Raw genomic sequence first — 13,868 nt, forward strand, 5'->3', positions numbered from 1 at the left:
GGTAGAAGGTCAAAGAGCTATAACGAAACTCACTGAGAAATGGTCTAATTGAATAATTCACATCTCAGCCAATTGCCATCTCCTCAGAGAAGCCCTCACTGACCATATGATCAAAAGTAATTCCCCTGGTCATTCTCTAATCATTATCCTGCTCTAGCATCATTACAACACTCACCACTATCTGAAATTACTTACTAATTTGTATGTTTCCTCATTTATGTTTTGTCTGTTTCCTCCACTGAAATGTAAACTCTATGATAGCTGGAAAGCTACTTATCTTATTTTCTGTTATAGCCTCATTGCTTAGAGCAGTGTTTGACAAAACTAGACCCTCAATAAATGTTTGTTACGTGAAGATCTCTCTAATGTTGGAAATTACCCTGGGATCCATCAATGAATGAATGTAGCAAAAGATTTCGTTTTCAGCTGGGCTCAACGAATCCTAACCAGTTTATTTATGTGTCTGCAGGTATAGTGGGTGTGGTGGGGCAGGTTTCTTTATTAGATTCTAACCGCATCCTAGTTTAGCACAGGGATCTACCCACCAGTTACATAGCTCCTCAAGAAGAAACAGAGAGCCGTTAAAAAGTTTTGTTTAGCTCATGAAGACTGATCATGTCTATCAACTGCCCAAAATCTTTCCAAGACTTCCTTTTCATTCAGAGTAAAACTCAAAATCCTTATAATAATTCAAAATACCCTACACAATCTTTCCCTCCACCTCCACTCTCTCTGATAACATTCATGCCCACTCTTCCAGCTGTATTACTGTTTCTGCTGTTCCTGGCCTTCTTGCTATTCCTTCAACACTCTAAGCAAACCCCTGCCTCAGGGCCTTTGCATTTATTGTCCTCTATACCAGCAGTACTTTCCCCCCCACATATTTGTGCCCATTAACTTCTTCATTTTCCTCAACTCTCTACTCAAATGTCTTTTTGGCTCCTGGCATTGTGTACCTTACTATTTTTTTTTCCCATAGCACTTCCTACCACCCAAGTTTTACATATTTGTTTGATATTTGTTTTTTTCACTGCTTTTCCCTCCACCGTGGCAAACATTTAGAATATAAGTTGCATAAGGGCAGGGATGTTATTTTGTTACTTTTGGATCATCAGGGCCTGAAAATTATAGGCAATTCAAGAATTTAGTGATAGAGTATTAATCAGTGTATAGCAAACTTCTTAATTTAAGAATTTACAGTTTATATTGTAGGGGGACCTGGGTGGCTCAGTCAGTTAAGCGTCTGACTCTTGATTTTGGCTCAGGTCATGATCTCAGGGTTGTGGGATCGAGCCCCGCATCAGGCTCTGCACTCAGTGCAGTCTGCTTGTCCCTCTCCCACTGCTCCTCCCTGACTCCCGCTCTCTCTCTCTCAAATAAATAAATAAATCTCTAAAAATTTTTTTAAATAAAAATCATATTGTAATTTTAGAAAAATAGAAGAATTCTGAATATTCTCTACACTTGGAGAATAATATATTTACAATGTCGATTTTCTAAAAACAGTCTAAATACTCACCAATAGAAGACAACAGGCCAATGTTGGGTTAGGAATCAGCCATTCCAATTATGTTTTGGAAGGATTTGAAATAATGACACGAAAAATGCTTCTAAGTAAGTTTTTTTAAGTAGAATAAAAAAAATGGTATATGTCATAGTAATAATGGAAGAAATAAGGCATAAAAAAAGGAGGGGAAAAAGTACACCATGATTTTAAGAAGTGTATTTCTTAGTAGTGGAATAATAAATTATAAGTTTCTTTTATTTACTTTTTTAATTATGTTATGTTAGTCACCATACAGTGCATCATTAGTTTTTGATGTAATGTTCCATGATTCATTGTTTGTGTATAACACCCAGTGCTCTGTGAGGAGTGGGGGGTGTGGGGATGGATTAGCCCAGTGATGGGTGTTAAGGAGGGCACGTATAAGTTTCTTTTAAACTAAGTTAGTCTATTTCCTCTTCTAGTGGCAACTCTATCTTTGCTTTTCCATTTAAGAAAGAATAATATATATTTTTTCAAACCACAGAAGCCCCCTAATACCTAGATGGTTGGTTCTGCTACCCTCCATTGAGAATGACTGTCATTTGTTCATTTGCTGTTCACAGCCACCTGAGCAGAGGAGCCCCGTGGAGGTGAGCAGCAGCCCCTGTAGACACAAATGGTGCAGTGGGCTCACAGGGAGGGACTTCACCCTCTCAGTTGGGCAGTGACGACTAAAACAAACACAGACTTCTTTTTCCACCCTAAATCCACGCCCCCTGTCAGAGGTATAGGAGGAAGGTGCTAGGGGTGAACATGGGTTCTGGGTGATCTTTATTCTCTGGAGACTGTGAGCCCTGCAATTCCTGCTTTGGGGACACAGTACGAGATGAAATCCTCCTTCTGTCTTCTGAATACGTTCACTGGCCACCCTGGGCTTCAATGCAATATCCCTTTCCCACTTTCTTTTTTTCCCACCATCCCTTGGGGGGAATCAGCCCTGGGGAATATGTAAACTTGAAAACATGAATATAAAAATACCAATAAAATCTTAATTCACATACGAAGGTAAAAAATACGTCAATCCCATCAAATTTTTAAAAAATTGTCAAGAATCGTATAATTTCAAAGCAGATGGACAGAATGAATATTGCAAAGCTTGTTTACACTTTTATAACATGGCCTTCCACTTTAGGTGACAAACAGAAATACCAACCTGGCTTTGCAGCATCCTCTAAACCATGCTGTTTTTTATGTGCAACGGAACTCCTGCAAGTGAGTTGTTTTTGTTTTGTTTTGTTTTACTATTATGCTATTATTTTAACACTCACTGTTATTATCATGTAAAATATTTTTATGACCCATAACTATGTCACTTAAGTATTCATAAAATAGCAATGAAAGTGCTCACACTGAAAAATGTGGCCCCCAAATCAATAGCTTTTGAAGGGAAGTTATATGTGACAAGATGCCAAGAAGAAGGGCAGATGATATTCTGAAATATCAGATATAATGTCGGGAGCAGGCAAAGCAGGTTTAAGGCCAAAATATGTTACAACTTGTAAATGTGCTCTGAGAATACATCTGTCTTATTTTATATTTATTCCTTTGAGAAAATCGTTCTTGAATTATGCAGGTTTGAATTACACAAGGTCTTCAGAGATGCATCCTTTGTATGAAATGAGACCTCCCTGCATTTTTATAACCAGAAACAGTCCAACTTAAAAAAAAAGTTAGTGCTGCTTGCCACTTAAATAAACAAGTTCCAAATTGTCTTTTTAATAGGAAAACTACATTTTTAGATTATATAATCCATCAGTTTGAATTGCTTAGAAAATCCCCTATGTGCAAATAGGTGTAAAGGAAATGTTTTTTTGGTGATAAGAATCAGGTAGTTAATATTTCCAAAGCATTTTGTTCAGACATATGAAGAGCTAAATTAATTTCCTTGAAATGCTTAGGAGAATGCACAGTTATTAATCTAATTCAGTTTCTTGTTAGTGCAAAACTCACTGGAATATTGCAGTGTAATGGTCAGCTGTCGAGATGATTTATGCCATTTATTATTTTTTAAAGGAGGGATGTTTTGCATTTTTTTTATTTGCATGTGATAACCTCAGCAAAATGAAATCCCATTTCTAGTTTCCACAGTGCCATAAAAACAGGTTTGGCTCTTCAAGTTCAGCCCCGTGATTTGTGTGTGTAGTTTCAATTTGTGATGCTTCAGCCAATGAACAGCTGATTTAATAACAGTTAAGAACCTCTACTACACAGGAACGACTGAAGGGATGTTTCATTGGATCCATAGTATCGCCTGCTTTTACCATGGAAATAAATCATTTTGCCACATGGTTGCCAAAATGTGAGGGCTTTTTGGATTGATGACACAAACCTATGTTGTCTTCGGAGACAATATGAGGTCTTAGTCCATCAATCAAATCAACATTAATTAAATCTAATTTAATGGACTATTGCCTAATGAAAAGAACACTTAAGAGGAAGTCATAGTTGAAGCTGCCAGGGCTTTTCTCTTCCCACAAATGGCGAGCCCTCTAAAAACGAAGGCAACATCCTCCTGGAGCTGGTCTGCAGATGAATTTCTCAGAGTGGCTCCTTTTCTGAGGTTCCTGCTCAATCCTTCTCCTTTTAATTTAGAAAAAAAGAAGTTGAGGGCTGTAGCCAGGAACTGAATTGATCTTTAATTCGATTTTCAATGTTTAAAAATAGAGATCATCAAGAAACTTCTTCCCTTTCCTTATGCTCTTTTACGTAACCACATCTTTTTTTTTTTTAATGGTGGTAAAATATACAAATAGTATAAAACTTGCCATTTTAAAGCCTGTCATTCAGTAGCATTGATTCCATTCCCAGTGTTGTGCAACCATGGACTCTACCTGTTTTCTAAACTTTTTCATCATCCCAAACAGAAACGCTGTGCCCATGAAATGATAAATCCCTGTTCTCTCTTCCCCTGGCCCCTGGTAACCTCAAATCCACTTTCTGTCTCTCTGAATTTGCTTATTCTAGATAATGTATTTAAGTGAAATCACACAATATTTGGCCTCGTGTGACCGGCTTATTTCACTAGGCATAATATATTTTAGGTTCATCTATGTTGTGACGTGTCAGGATTTCCTTCCTTTTTAGGCTGAGTAGTGTTCCACCCTATGTGTATACCACATTTGTTTATTCATCCATCTGTTGATGGACGCCTGGATTCTTTGCAGCTTTTGACTCTTCATGCAATTGTAACTTGACAGATATTTCACTCTTGGTCTGGAATGCACTTCCTTCCCCTTTTATCTATTCAACTTCAGCTTGAATTTTGCCTCCTAGGAGAAGCCTTGTACTACTCAGGGCAAAGGTAGACCCTGCCCCACCCCTGTGCTTGCAGGCCTTTATAAACCGCCATTTTGATGGGTTTCACAATGCCTTGTAATTATATTGAAAAGTCCATCTTCCCCAGTGGGTGGAGAGCTGGTCAAAGCAGTGGGTGTCCTGCTGTCCTTGGGTTTCACCACCTTGCCCTACAGGGAGTGGATGTTCATCAGGGTGTGTTCCTCCTACAGGAAGCATCCTCCTCACAAATGGCAAATGTAGACCAGTGACCCATTCTGTCCCTCTTCCCTGTCATTCTCGGTGCTGACCACACCATGAGCTTTTTTTGGAGGTTCACTGTGGCAAACTCCTATGGTTTTCAGAATTCAGAAGTAGAATTTATAAGGTGAATTTGTAAAAAGGGAAAGGGACATGGATGGGACAAGAGAACAAGGTGGAGGCAGTCAGCCGCCCAGCAGTCCCACTCCCCTTCCACAGTGTAGGCTCGGTGGGAGGCGGCTGCCCAGCTGGGGTCTGCATCGCCCAGCTCTCCTTGTTTCCAAGTGGGACCCCAGGACTAGTCGTCGCCGGTGGAAAAGGAGTGACAGTGATGCGTGTCGCTTCACACAGACACGGGTGTCTTCTCCACCCTCTCTCTCTCTGTTAGACTTGCTCGGAACCAGACCCTGCTGTCTAGCGGATGACGGGTCCGTGCCATGGCCAGCCTGAGTCGCTCATCATTACGTGTGGATGGCTGCCTGCCAGGGCCCCAGGCCAACTGAACGTCAGTGAGAACTGAACGTTTATTGTACTGAGCTGAGGTTTCAGGGTTTACATGTTACAGGAGTGAGTATTACCACAGCTACAGAGAAACTGTGAAAAACAAGTCCAAGCAAGCCGCCGGCAGCAGGCAGGCCACAAAGTACAAGTCTTACCCCAAACAGAGAGGTAGCACATGATGAGTCACGCTGTGATGAGCTTCCCGATCCCCCCTTCAGCAGGGGACTTGGTGCCTAGCCTTCTGCTGTCAGCGGCCTCAGAGACTCGAGGCTGCAGAGAGCCATCCAGCCCCATGCAGAGGGCGCTTCCCTGGTGTGGGTAGACCTGTGAAGGTTATGGGATAATCTCTCTCTTGAGTAGGTTCCGTTATATGGCAGACCTGATAGGATATCTTGCTGTCACTGACTGGAGGGGAATTAGAAGTCCTAGAGATGGGTGTTGGCTGGCCTGGAAGAAAGCAAACATCCACACTATGAATCGCACATGGGGCCACATGGCAAAGAACTGAGGATGGCCTCTAGGAGCTGAGAGCCAGCCCTGGCTGACAGCTAGGAAGTAAACTTGGATCTCGGTCATACAGCTGCAAGGAAATGAATTCTACTATCAACCCGAATGAGCTTAGAAGACCACCAAGCCCCAGAGGAGAACGGCAGCCCTGGCTAACACCCTGATTTCAGCCTGGTGGGACCGTATGCAGAGGATCCAGTCAGGCTATTCCTGGAGTCCTGATTTATGGAAACTGTGAGGTGATAAATTTGTGGTGTTTTAAGTTGACGAGTTTGTGGTAATTTGTGACATACCAGTATGAAACCCAAGATCGTGCCCTTTCTCCAGCTGTCCAATAGCCAATGACTGATCTGATGATCTATATGGGAATATAAGGCCTGGCTGTCTTGGCCCAAGTTAGAATAATTCTAAAGGGATAATTGGCTCCAGAGGTCCCCATAAGATTGGCTGGGGCTCTGATTGGGCTGGTGGAGGGGTTCTGACCCCCAATTCCAGCATATGAGGGGTTCCCCCCAAACCAACCAGTAATGCTCTGACACCAGCTGGGTATCCTACAACTTCACTCAATTCTGACACTATCTACTGGGAGGTAGCGTCAGATTCCACAGGTTAAGGGCTCAGTTCTACAAGTCTGTCTCCCTACCCCCTCCTTCAGATGCCAATCACAAGTCCAAGTTGTTACCTATGCTTCTGATCCATTGGCTATAAACCAAAGGTTCCCATACCCCACCTTGGGTTTGATTAATTCACTAAAGCAGCTCACAGAACTCTGGAAACCCATTTACTCATCAGATCACCGGTTTATTATAAAAGGTTATAACTCAGGAATGGCCAGATGGAAGAGGTGCAGGTATGCGGAAAGGGAGTGGAGCTTCCATCCTCTCTCTGAGCACATCACTCTCTCACACCTCCCTGTATTCACCAACATGGGAGCTTTCTGAACCTGTCCTTTTAGGTTGTTATAGAAGCTTCATTACCAAAGCATGATTGATTCAATCATTGACCGTTGGTGATCAATTCAACCTTCAGCCCCTCTTACCTCCCCGGAAATCAGGGGGTGAGACTGAAAGTTCCAACCCTCTGGTTCATATCTGGTTCCCCTGGCAACCAGTCCCCATCCATTTTTTAGGTGGTCCAAAAGTCACCTCATTAACATAACAAAAGACACCTTTATTGGTTTCTTCACTCAGGAAATTCCAAGGGTTTTAGGAGCTCTGTGCCAGAAACAGGGACAAACACCAGATATATATTTCTTATCATTGTTTGTATCACAACACAACTTGTCTCTCTGCCCAATCCTGCTTCTTCAGCTTCGCCATAGGCACCAACACTGAGAGCCCTCTCTTATAAACCACCTGCCTGCAAATCTCCATGTTGGAGTTTGCTTCCTGCGAAACTGAGCAAAGACCCACAGTGTGGTATGACAGTAGAGATAGGGGCTGGTGTGGCCCGGAGGGCACAAAGAAGACGTCCCAAGGTAGCAGTGTTTGAACAAAGCTCTGAAGAATGTTAGGATTATCTAGGCAAAGAGGAAAGTGAAGAGCATTTGAGACAGATGGAAGAGCATATGAGAAGACCCAGAGGCAAAAAGAAGCATGGGGCCAATTAGAGATTCATTTGGGTAAGCCAGCCTCTGGTCATGACAACGGAGATATTTCTGGGAGAATTAAGGCTTAGTGGGAACAATTCAGCTAATGGCCTCCTCCTTATGCGTAGGAAAATTTGGCAGCATTGCAGGATGGGAAAGTATGGGCTGGAAGGAGTGAGTCTACTTTCGGAGTCAGGGAAGATAAAGGGCTTGGTCGAGCCAAAGCGGTGGGAGGGACATGGGGCGGGGGAGGGACTGGGGGGCCAGCTCAGCCTGAACAGGCCTGCTAGACCATGCTAAGGACGTAGGACTTTATCCAGTACCTCATGCTCATAATGAGTGATATGAAATAATTTTGGGGTCCGGGAGGGAATGGTCAAGAATTCCTGAGACATCTCTGGTGCGAAAAAAGTGGTTTTGTTAAAGCACCAGGACAGGACCCCTGGGCAGAAAGAGCTGCACTGGGATTGTGAGGAGTGACTGATTATAGACTTTCAAATTGGGAGGGTGTCAGGGTTAGCATAAGTCTCTAAGGAATTTGTAAGCAGGCTTCCAGGATCTGGAGGGGCTAGCTGCTCTTAAGATATGGTCATCTACTACTGTCTAGTAAAACATTAGTCATGAGACCCTTCAGATGTATATCTGTGGGTCATCCATTTGGAGGATGATTGCTAACATATATCCTGGGGGATGGGTAGAGATAAGTGGAAGTTTCTAAAGGGATTTTTTAGTATGTTAAAGGAGACTTATAGGATCCTGGAGGTCGGGCCAATGTCAAGCTAAGGTTGCCTTCTGCCCCTAGCGAAGTATTCACATTGAGACAACTGAGCTCCTGGAGGAAGAGCACTCTGCTTGTCCCCAGTACTTGTCAAAGAGCTGCAAGTTGTAAGGAAATTTAATTTTTTTCTGCTTTTCTTTTGCCTTTGTTCTCCACATCAGTTAGTATCAATTTATTCAAGTTTACCCAAGTATATTAGTCACTAGGGCTGATGTAACACAGCGTCACAGGCTGGGCGGTTTGAACAACTGAAGTAATTTCTTCACAGTCCTGGGGCCATAATTCTAAGACTGAGATGTTGGAGGGTTGGTGTCTTTTGAGACTTCTCCCCGTGGCTTGTAGATGGTGGTCTTCTCCCTGTGTCTTCCCGTGGTCTTCTCTCTGTGTGTCTGAGTCCTATTCTTTTCTTCTTAGAAGGACACCGGTCATATTGGATTAGGGCCCATCCCAGTGACCTTTTTTTACTTAATTACCACTTTAAAGTCTTCATCTCCAGTCAAATCTGAGGTGCTAGGGGTTAGGACTTCAACATATGAATTTCGGAAGGACACAATCCAGCCTGTAATACCAGGAGTGTAGACTTCTGGATTGTTGCAATCATGAAAATGCAAATCATGTGGGGTTTGGGGGATGGATTGGATATATATTTCAGAATTATTTCTGTCTTCAACTCACATCTTTCATCACCTCCTGCAAAGGCAGGGCATGGGCTGAGCAGAGCATTAAGCTCATAGGGCACTGTCAGGAGGCAGGCATTAGGGGCCAGCCTACTAAGCAGGAGATGATGGGAAAAGTCTGGCTCAATCAGCTTTTGTATAAGGTACTGACCCAGATGAGTAGTGAGTGGTGGAGCATCAAGTCAAGTACGTTCTCCACTCACCTTTCCTTCCTGTACACATTCATTATAGCCTCTTCCTCTATTGGACTGTAGAAATGTCCATCACAGCCCCACACATTCATTGAACATGTGGAACATTAATAGAATAGGACATTAATTGAACATTTATGTCTTGGAAAATGTAAACTTTGGGAAACATCCATAGTGTGTAATTTTGTAAAGTTCAAATTTTGTAGGTTCACAGAGAACCCAGCCAAAAACCCCAACCATTTTATTATAAAAATAAATCAAATTTTATGTAAAAGGACAGTAAATGGGTCAGGCCTCAGTGTTTGCTCTGTGACCCTGGAAACAATGCTATAAAGCAGATTATTGCAGAAGGCAGGGTCAATCTTAAATGACTTGGAGGTTACATTCTTGTTCCAAAGAAACTATGGACCAGACTAAGAATATATAATACATGTAAAGCCACAACATCTATAAACCTTTACTATAATCATGTAAGTGGTAAAATTATACTAGAGGTCATAAAATAGACATAAATGTACTCCATATATTGATTATAAAATAGGCACAAATGTGTTACAGAATATATGTATGTTTTATTAAAAGTTTAACTTTACCATATCATAAATTTGACTCACTTCTAATATGCCGACTGTACTAAACATATAATTAACATTAAATTTGTTTGGCTTAAAATCTGAGGTGACTTCGAGTTGTGCTTTGAATCACCTATTTCTCAAAATCTCTCAATAACACTGTTCAAGGCAGGTGGGACTGTCATTTTTTTTTTCCCCACAGAGATATCTCTTTGCAGTTCACCGAGGAGGTATTATTCCCAGGGTTACTCTCCAAGTTGGACTCTTTTCATGGGAGCATCTTTATATATTTAAAGAGGTCTCTGTGTGAATTTTGATTTTGAGATCAGCTGTCTGTTGAGTCCATTCCTCTTGTCCCTCTTTGTTGCCTCTCTGTCTGACTTCCAACATCAAGTGTCATCCAAGTGTTATTCTTTTTTGAATGCCCCATCCATACCCACTTCCTATTTCTGGAACCTCCTTTCAATATGTGTCTCATGGGATGGGGGATGGGGTGCAGGGGGTCCTTCTCCCACCACAGAGCCTGAGGTTGGGAGAGCTCCCTTCCTGCCCTTTGACAGCCAGGCTGAGGGACAGGACTCAGCCTTGGGGGCTTGGTCCCACTCTGCTTAACTGCTGGACATGGAAAGAGGCAGATCCTCTTTTCCCTTAGAATCTCACAGCTGGCATAGAGTATCTGCTTACTCACATCCTTTGTAGAATGAATGGATTCTTCCTTCCAGGGTCTACAACCAGGAGATCAATTTCCTTAGTTATCAAATCTGGAGAGGTTTTAGAATAGTGAGGTCTAAGCAAGGAGTTCACAGATTTGAAATCCAGGGACACTTCCGTGGACTCATTAGGTTGTTTCAGAGTTGGGTCTTGGGCTCTGTCACACTTGCAAAATTCATCAGAGTTGGAATTATATAAAACAGGATACATTTATTAATTTACACGGTGCCATTACTGTGGCTGCCTGCAAATGGCATTCTCTTCTTGGGTATTTCCCAGGTAGCTAAATTCAGATCAGAACACCGCTGGGTGAATATATAATTAGACTCCAAAGGAGCTGTATGTCCCTAAGGGACATTTCTAACAAGCTATGGTAGCTTAACAGAAATACCTTTTTTCTCTCCGGGGAGAAAGAATATTTCTGCTCAGCAGTTGTCTGAGAGAAGATAGTGTAGCAGCTGAAGCTTGATCTGGGGGCTTAGAGTTTTTGTGTTGTATGTGTTTAATTTTTTCCATGCCCTGTCCTCCCTGAATTTAGAAAGCCTATGCTGCTCACAGAAGTATCAAATAATGGTTATTTTTATCTTGGTATGAATTCAAATCTATACATTATCTTTCTAAGGCATTTTACATTCTGAAGCTCACCTAAAAATATGGACCCCAAAGTGTTGCTTCCTATAGAAGGAAACCCAAGGGTCGGTGAGCATGGGAGTGGGGGAGGGAGTGTATTTTGGTTAGAGGGCAATTTTTAAGTGTCACCTCATATGAGCACACCCCTACCCTGTCTCTAAATAAGATGCTGTTTCTGCTTTAAAGATCCAGGACTGTCTGCGTGGAGTTACATAACTGTTGGGTGGGTTTTCTGGAAGAAACTCTGACATTGTTCCTCAGCTCTGTTTTTCTAACCTCAACGAGGACAGTCACTCATCTTTGCCTCTTGATTCTTCAAATTCTTAAGTACATTTCCACGCCAGGGCTCTTTCCTCTCCCTAGAAAACTCTTCTGCCAAGTACCCATACGGTTCTCTCACTTCCTTCAAATCTGTGCTCAGCATCTCCTCAGAGAGAATTTCCCTCACCATCCATCTAAAATGGTGGCCCATCACTCTATCTCCTTATCGTGCTTTCCTTTATTCATAGCATTTATTACGACTTGCCAGTACAGTATACATTTAGTGATTTATTATCTATCTCTCTTGTGTGTTAGCTTCTCAAGGGCAGGGGCTTTTTGTTTACCTCTGACTCTTAGCCTGGCACAAAGTAAGTTCTCAGTAAACATTTGCTAAACAAGTGGATGAATTAATGAATGTATTAATCCCAGGTTCGGAGGTTATTTCTCCTGCATTATTTTGTCAGCTGGGCCTGTTCTTTCTTTGTTATTCCCTTCCTCCTTCCTTCCTCCCTCTTTTTTTTTTTTTTTTTAAGATTTATTTATTTATTTATTTGACAGAGAGAGAGACAGCGAGAGAGGGAACACAAGCAGGGGGAGTGGGAGAGGGAGAAGCAGGCTTCCCGCGGAGCAGGGAGCCCCTTGTGGGGCTCGATCCCAGGACCCTGGGATCATGACCTGAGCCTAAGGCAGGGCTTAACGACTGAGCCACCCAGGCAACCCTTTCCTCCTTCCTTCTTATTTTTCTTCTTAAAGTAAGCTTTTACTGGGTTATGAAACCCTCTAGTGGAAAAGGTTCCTTCTAGACTGATTTTCTGCAGACCAATGGTGTTCTCCATGAATTCTCACTGTCTTCTTTCCCAGATAGTAGTCTTTTCTGTTAGTGCATTCTCCATATTTTAGGACCTGCAGCTCTCAGTTTATTGATTACACCATCACTCTTCCCATCTGGCTTGAAGGATAACAATAGTGAATGGACTGAGGACTGAGCTCATGGAGACAGCAGTCAGGCTTTAGTCTCTTGCAGCCCCAGTGTCGGTCACACCGAAGGCATTTAGTAAATATCTGTTGAATGAGTGCATATGAATGAACAATAGGACACTGAATTAGAAGGCATCTAGAGAAGGCACTTTAAGGGTAGAATGCATGGAAAAGCCAAATGCCTAGCAAACTAGTTTTTAAAATGTTATAGATAAGATTAATTTTCTTTCCTTAATACAACATCCTTTTTCTACTGCCCTTACTTAGACAGAAAGGGAAATGAGAATAAATGTACCAAATCATTGTTTCATATCTGATCATTAATTATCATTTATCCAAAATACAAGTGTGGTAATTTAGTTTCAGGATTACTGTCATGATAGCAAATCAGGAAATGTATATATAATAATAACTTCACTTTCTCCCCAAGTTTATTAATTTTAAAATAGCTGCTGTACATTTATATGTTAATTTTTTTTTTTTTTAAGATACCCAGTGGAACATTAACTCTCTCTCACCCTGCGTTCTGGTTCCTGAGTCACAATCCCTAGATAGAACCACTCTTCCCAGTTTCTTATGTAGTCTCTCACTTGATCTTGACACAAACATATTTAGCTTTTTTTAAAAGAAAATATAAATGGTAGCATACAATACTCATAGTTCTTCACCTTTATATTTTTATTTAACATAGAGTTTTGAGATTATTCCATTTTACTGCATGGAGAGCTGCCTCCTTTTTTTTTTATCCTATTGTCTGCATCCATGATAATTTAATCATTTCTCCACTGATAGGTATTTGTTTCCAATTATTGCAATTACAAATAACATCATTTTATACATGGGCACATATAACTGTTGGATAAAGTTCTAAAAGGGGAATGTTTGGGGTGAATGGTGAATACATTTGCAGTTTTGACAGATAATGCCAAATTGTCTTTCTTGAAAGTTGAACTGTTTCTACTCTTACCTGTAATCCTGGTCTTCAGTGATAAGTCTCATTATTGGTATGAGTGTTGCTATTTGTTTATATCTCCAACAGTGTGTTTTTAAACTTTTTGATAACTTTACCAGTCTTTTAGGTGAGAAAACACCCTCACTGCCATTTTAATTTGCATTTCCCTCTCTCTGAGGGAGACTGAACATGTCCCCAAAGGTTTAAGATTCATTTGTATTGGGGCGCCTGGGTGGTTCAGTTGGTTAAGCAGCCGACTCCTGATTTTGGCTCAGGTCATGGTCTCAGAGTCCTGGGATCGAGCCCTGCATCAGGCTCTGCGCTCAACAGGGAGTCTGCTTGAGGATTCTCCCTCTCCCTCTCCCTCTGCCCTTCCCCCTGCTTTCTCTCTCTCTCTTTAAAATAAATAAATAATTTTTTTTAAAAAAAGATTCATTTGTAT

The 13,868-nt window shown here is 41.6% G+C and overlaps 1 long non-coding RNA gene across 1 annotated transcript in view; it reads left to right on the top strand.

The window, feature by feature from the left end:
* LOC118534185 (uncharacterized) overlaps window positions 1–6,973 on the top strand; it is a 30,032-nt gene extending 23,059 nt beyond the window's left edge. The window contains exons 3-5 of the long non-coding RNA XR_004916532.2: window positions 2,031–2,136; window positions 2,679–2,758; window positions 5,469–6,973. This is a non-coding gene — a long non-coding RNA (uncharacterized LOC118534185). The remainder of the gene's footprint in view (window positions 1–2,030; window positions 2,137–2,678; window positions 2,759–5,468) is intronic.
* The last annotated feature ends 6,895 nt before the right edge of the window (window positions 6,974–13,868 follow it).

The sequence above is a fragment of the Halichoerus grypus genome, chromosome 13, assembly GCF_964656455.1.
Source record: "Halichoerus grypus chromosome 13, mHalGry1.hap1.1, whole genome shotgun sequence".
NCBI lineage: Eukaryota > Metazoa > Chordata > Mammalia > Carnivora > Phocidae > Halichoerus > Halichoerus grypus.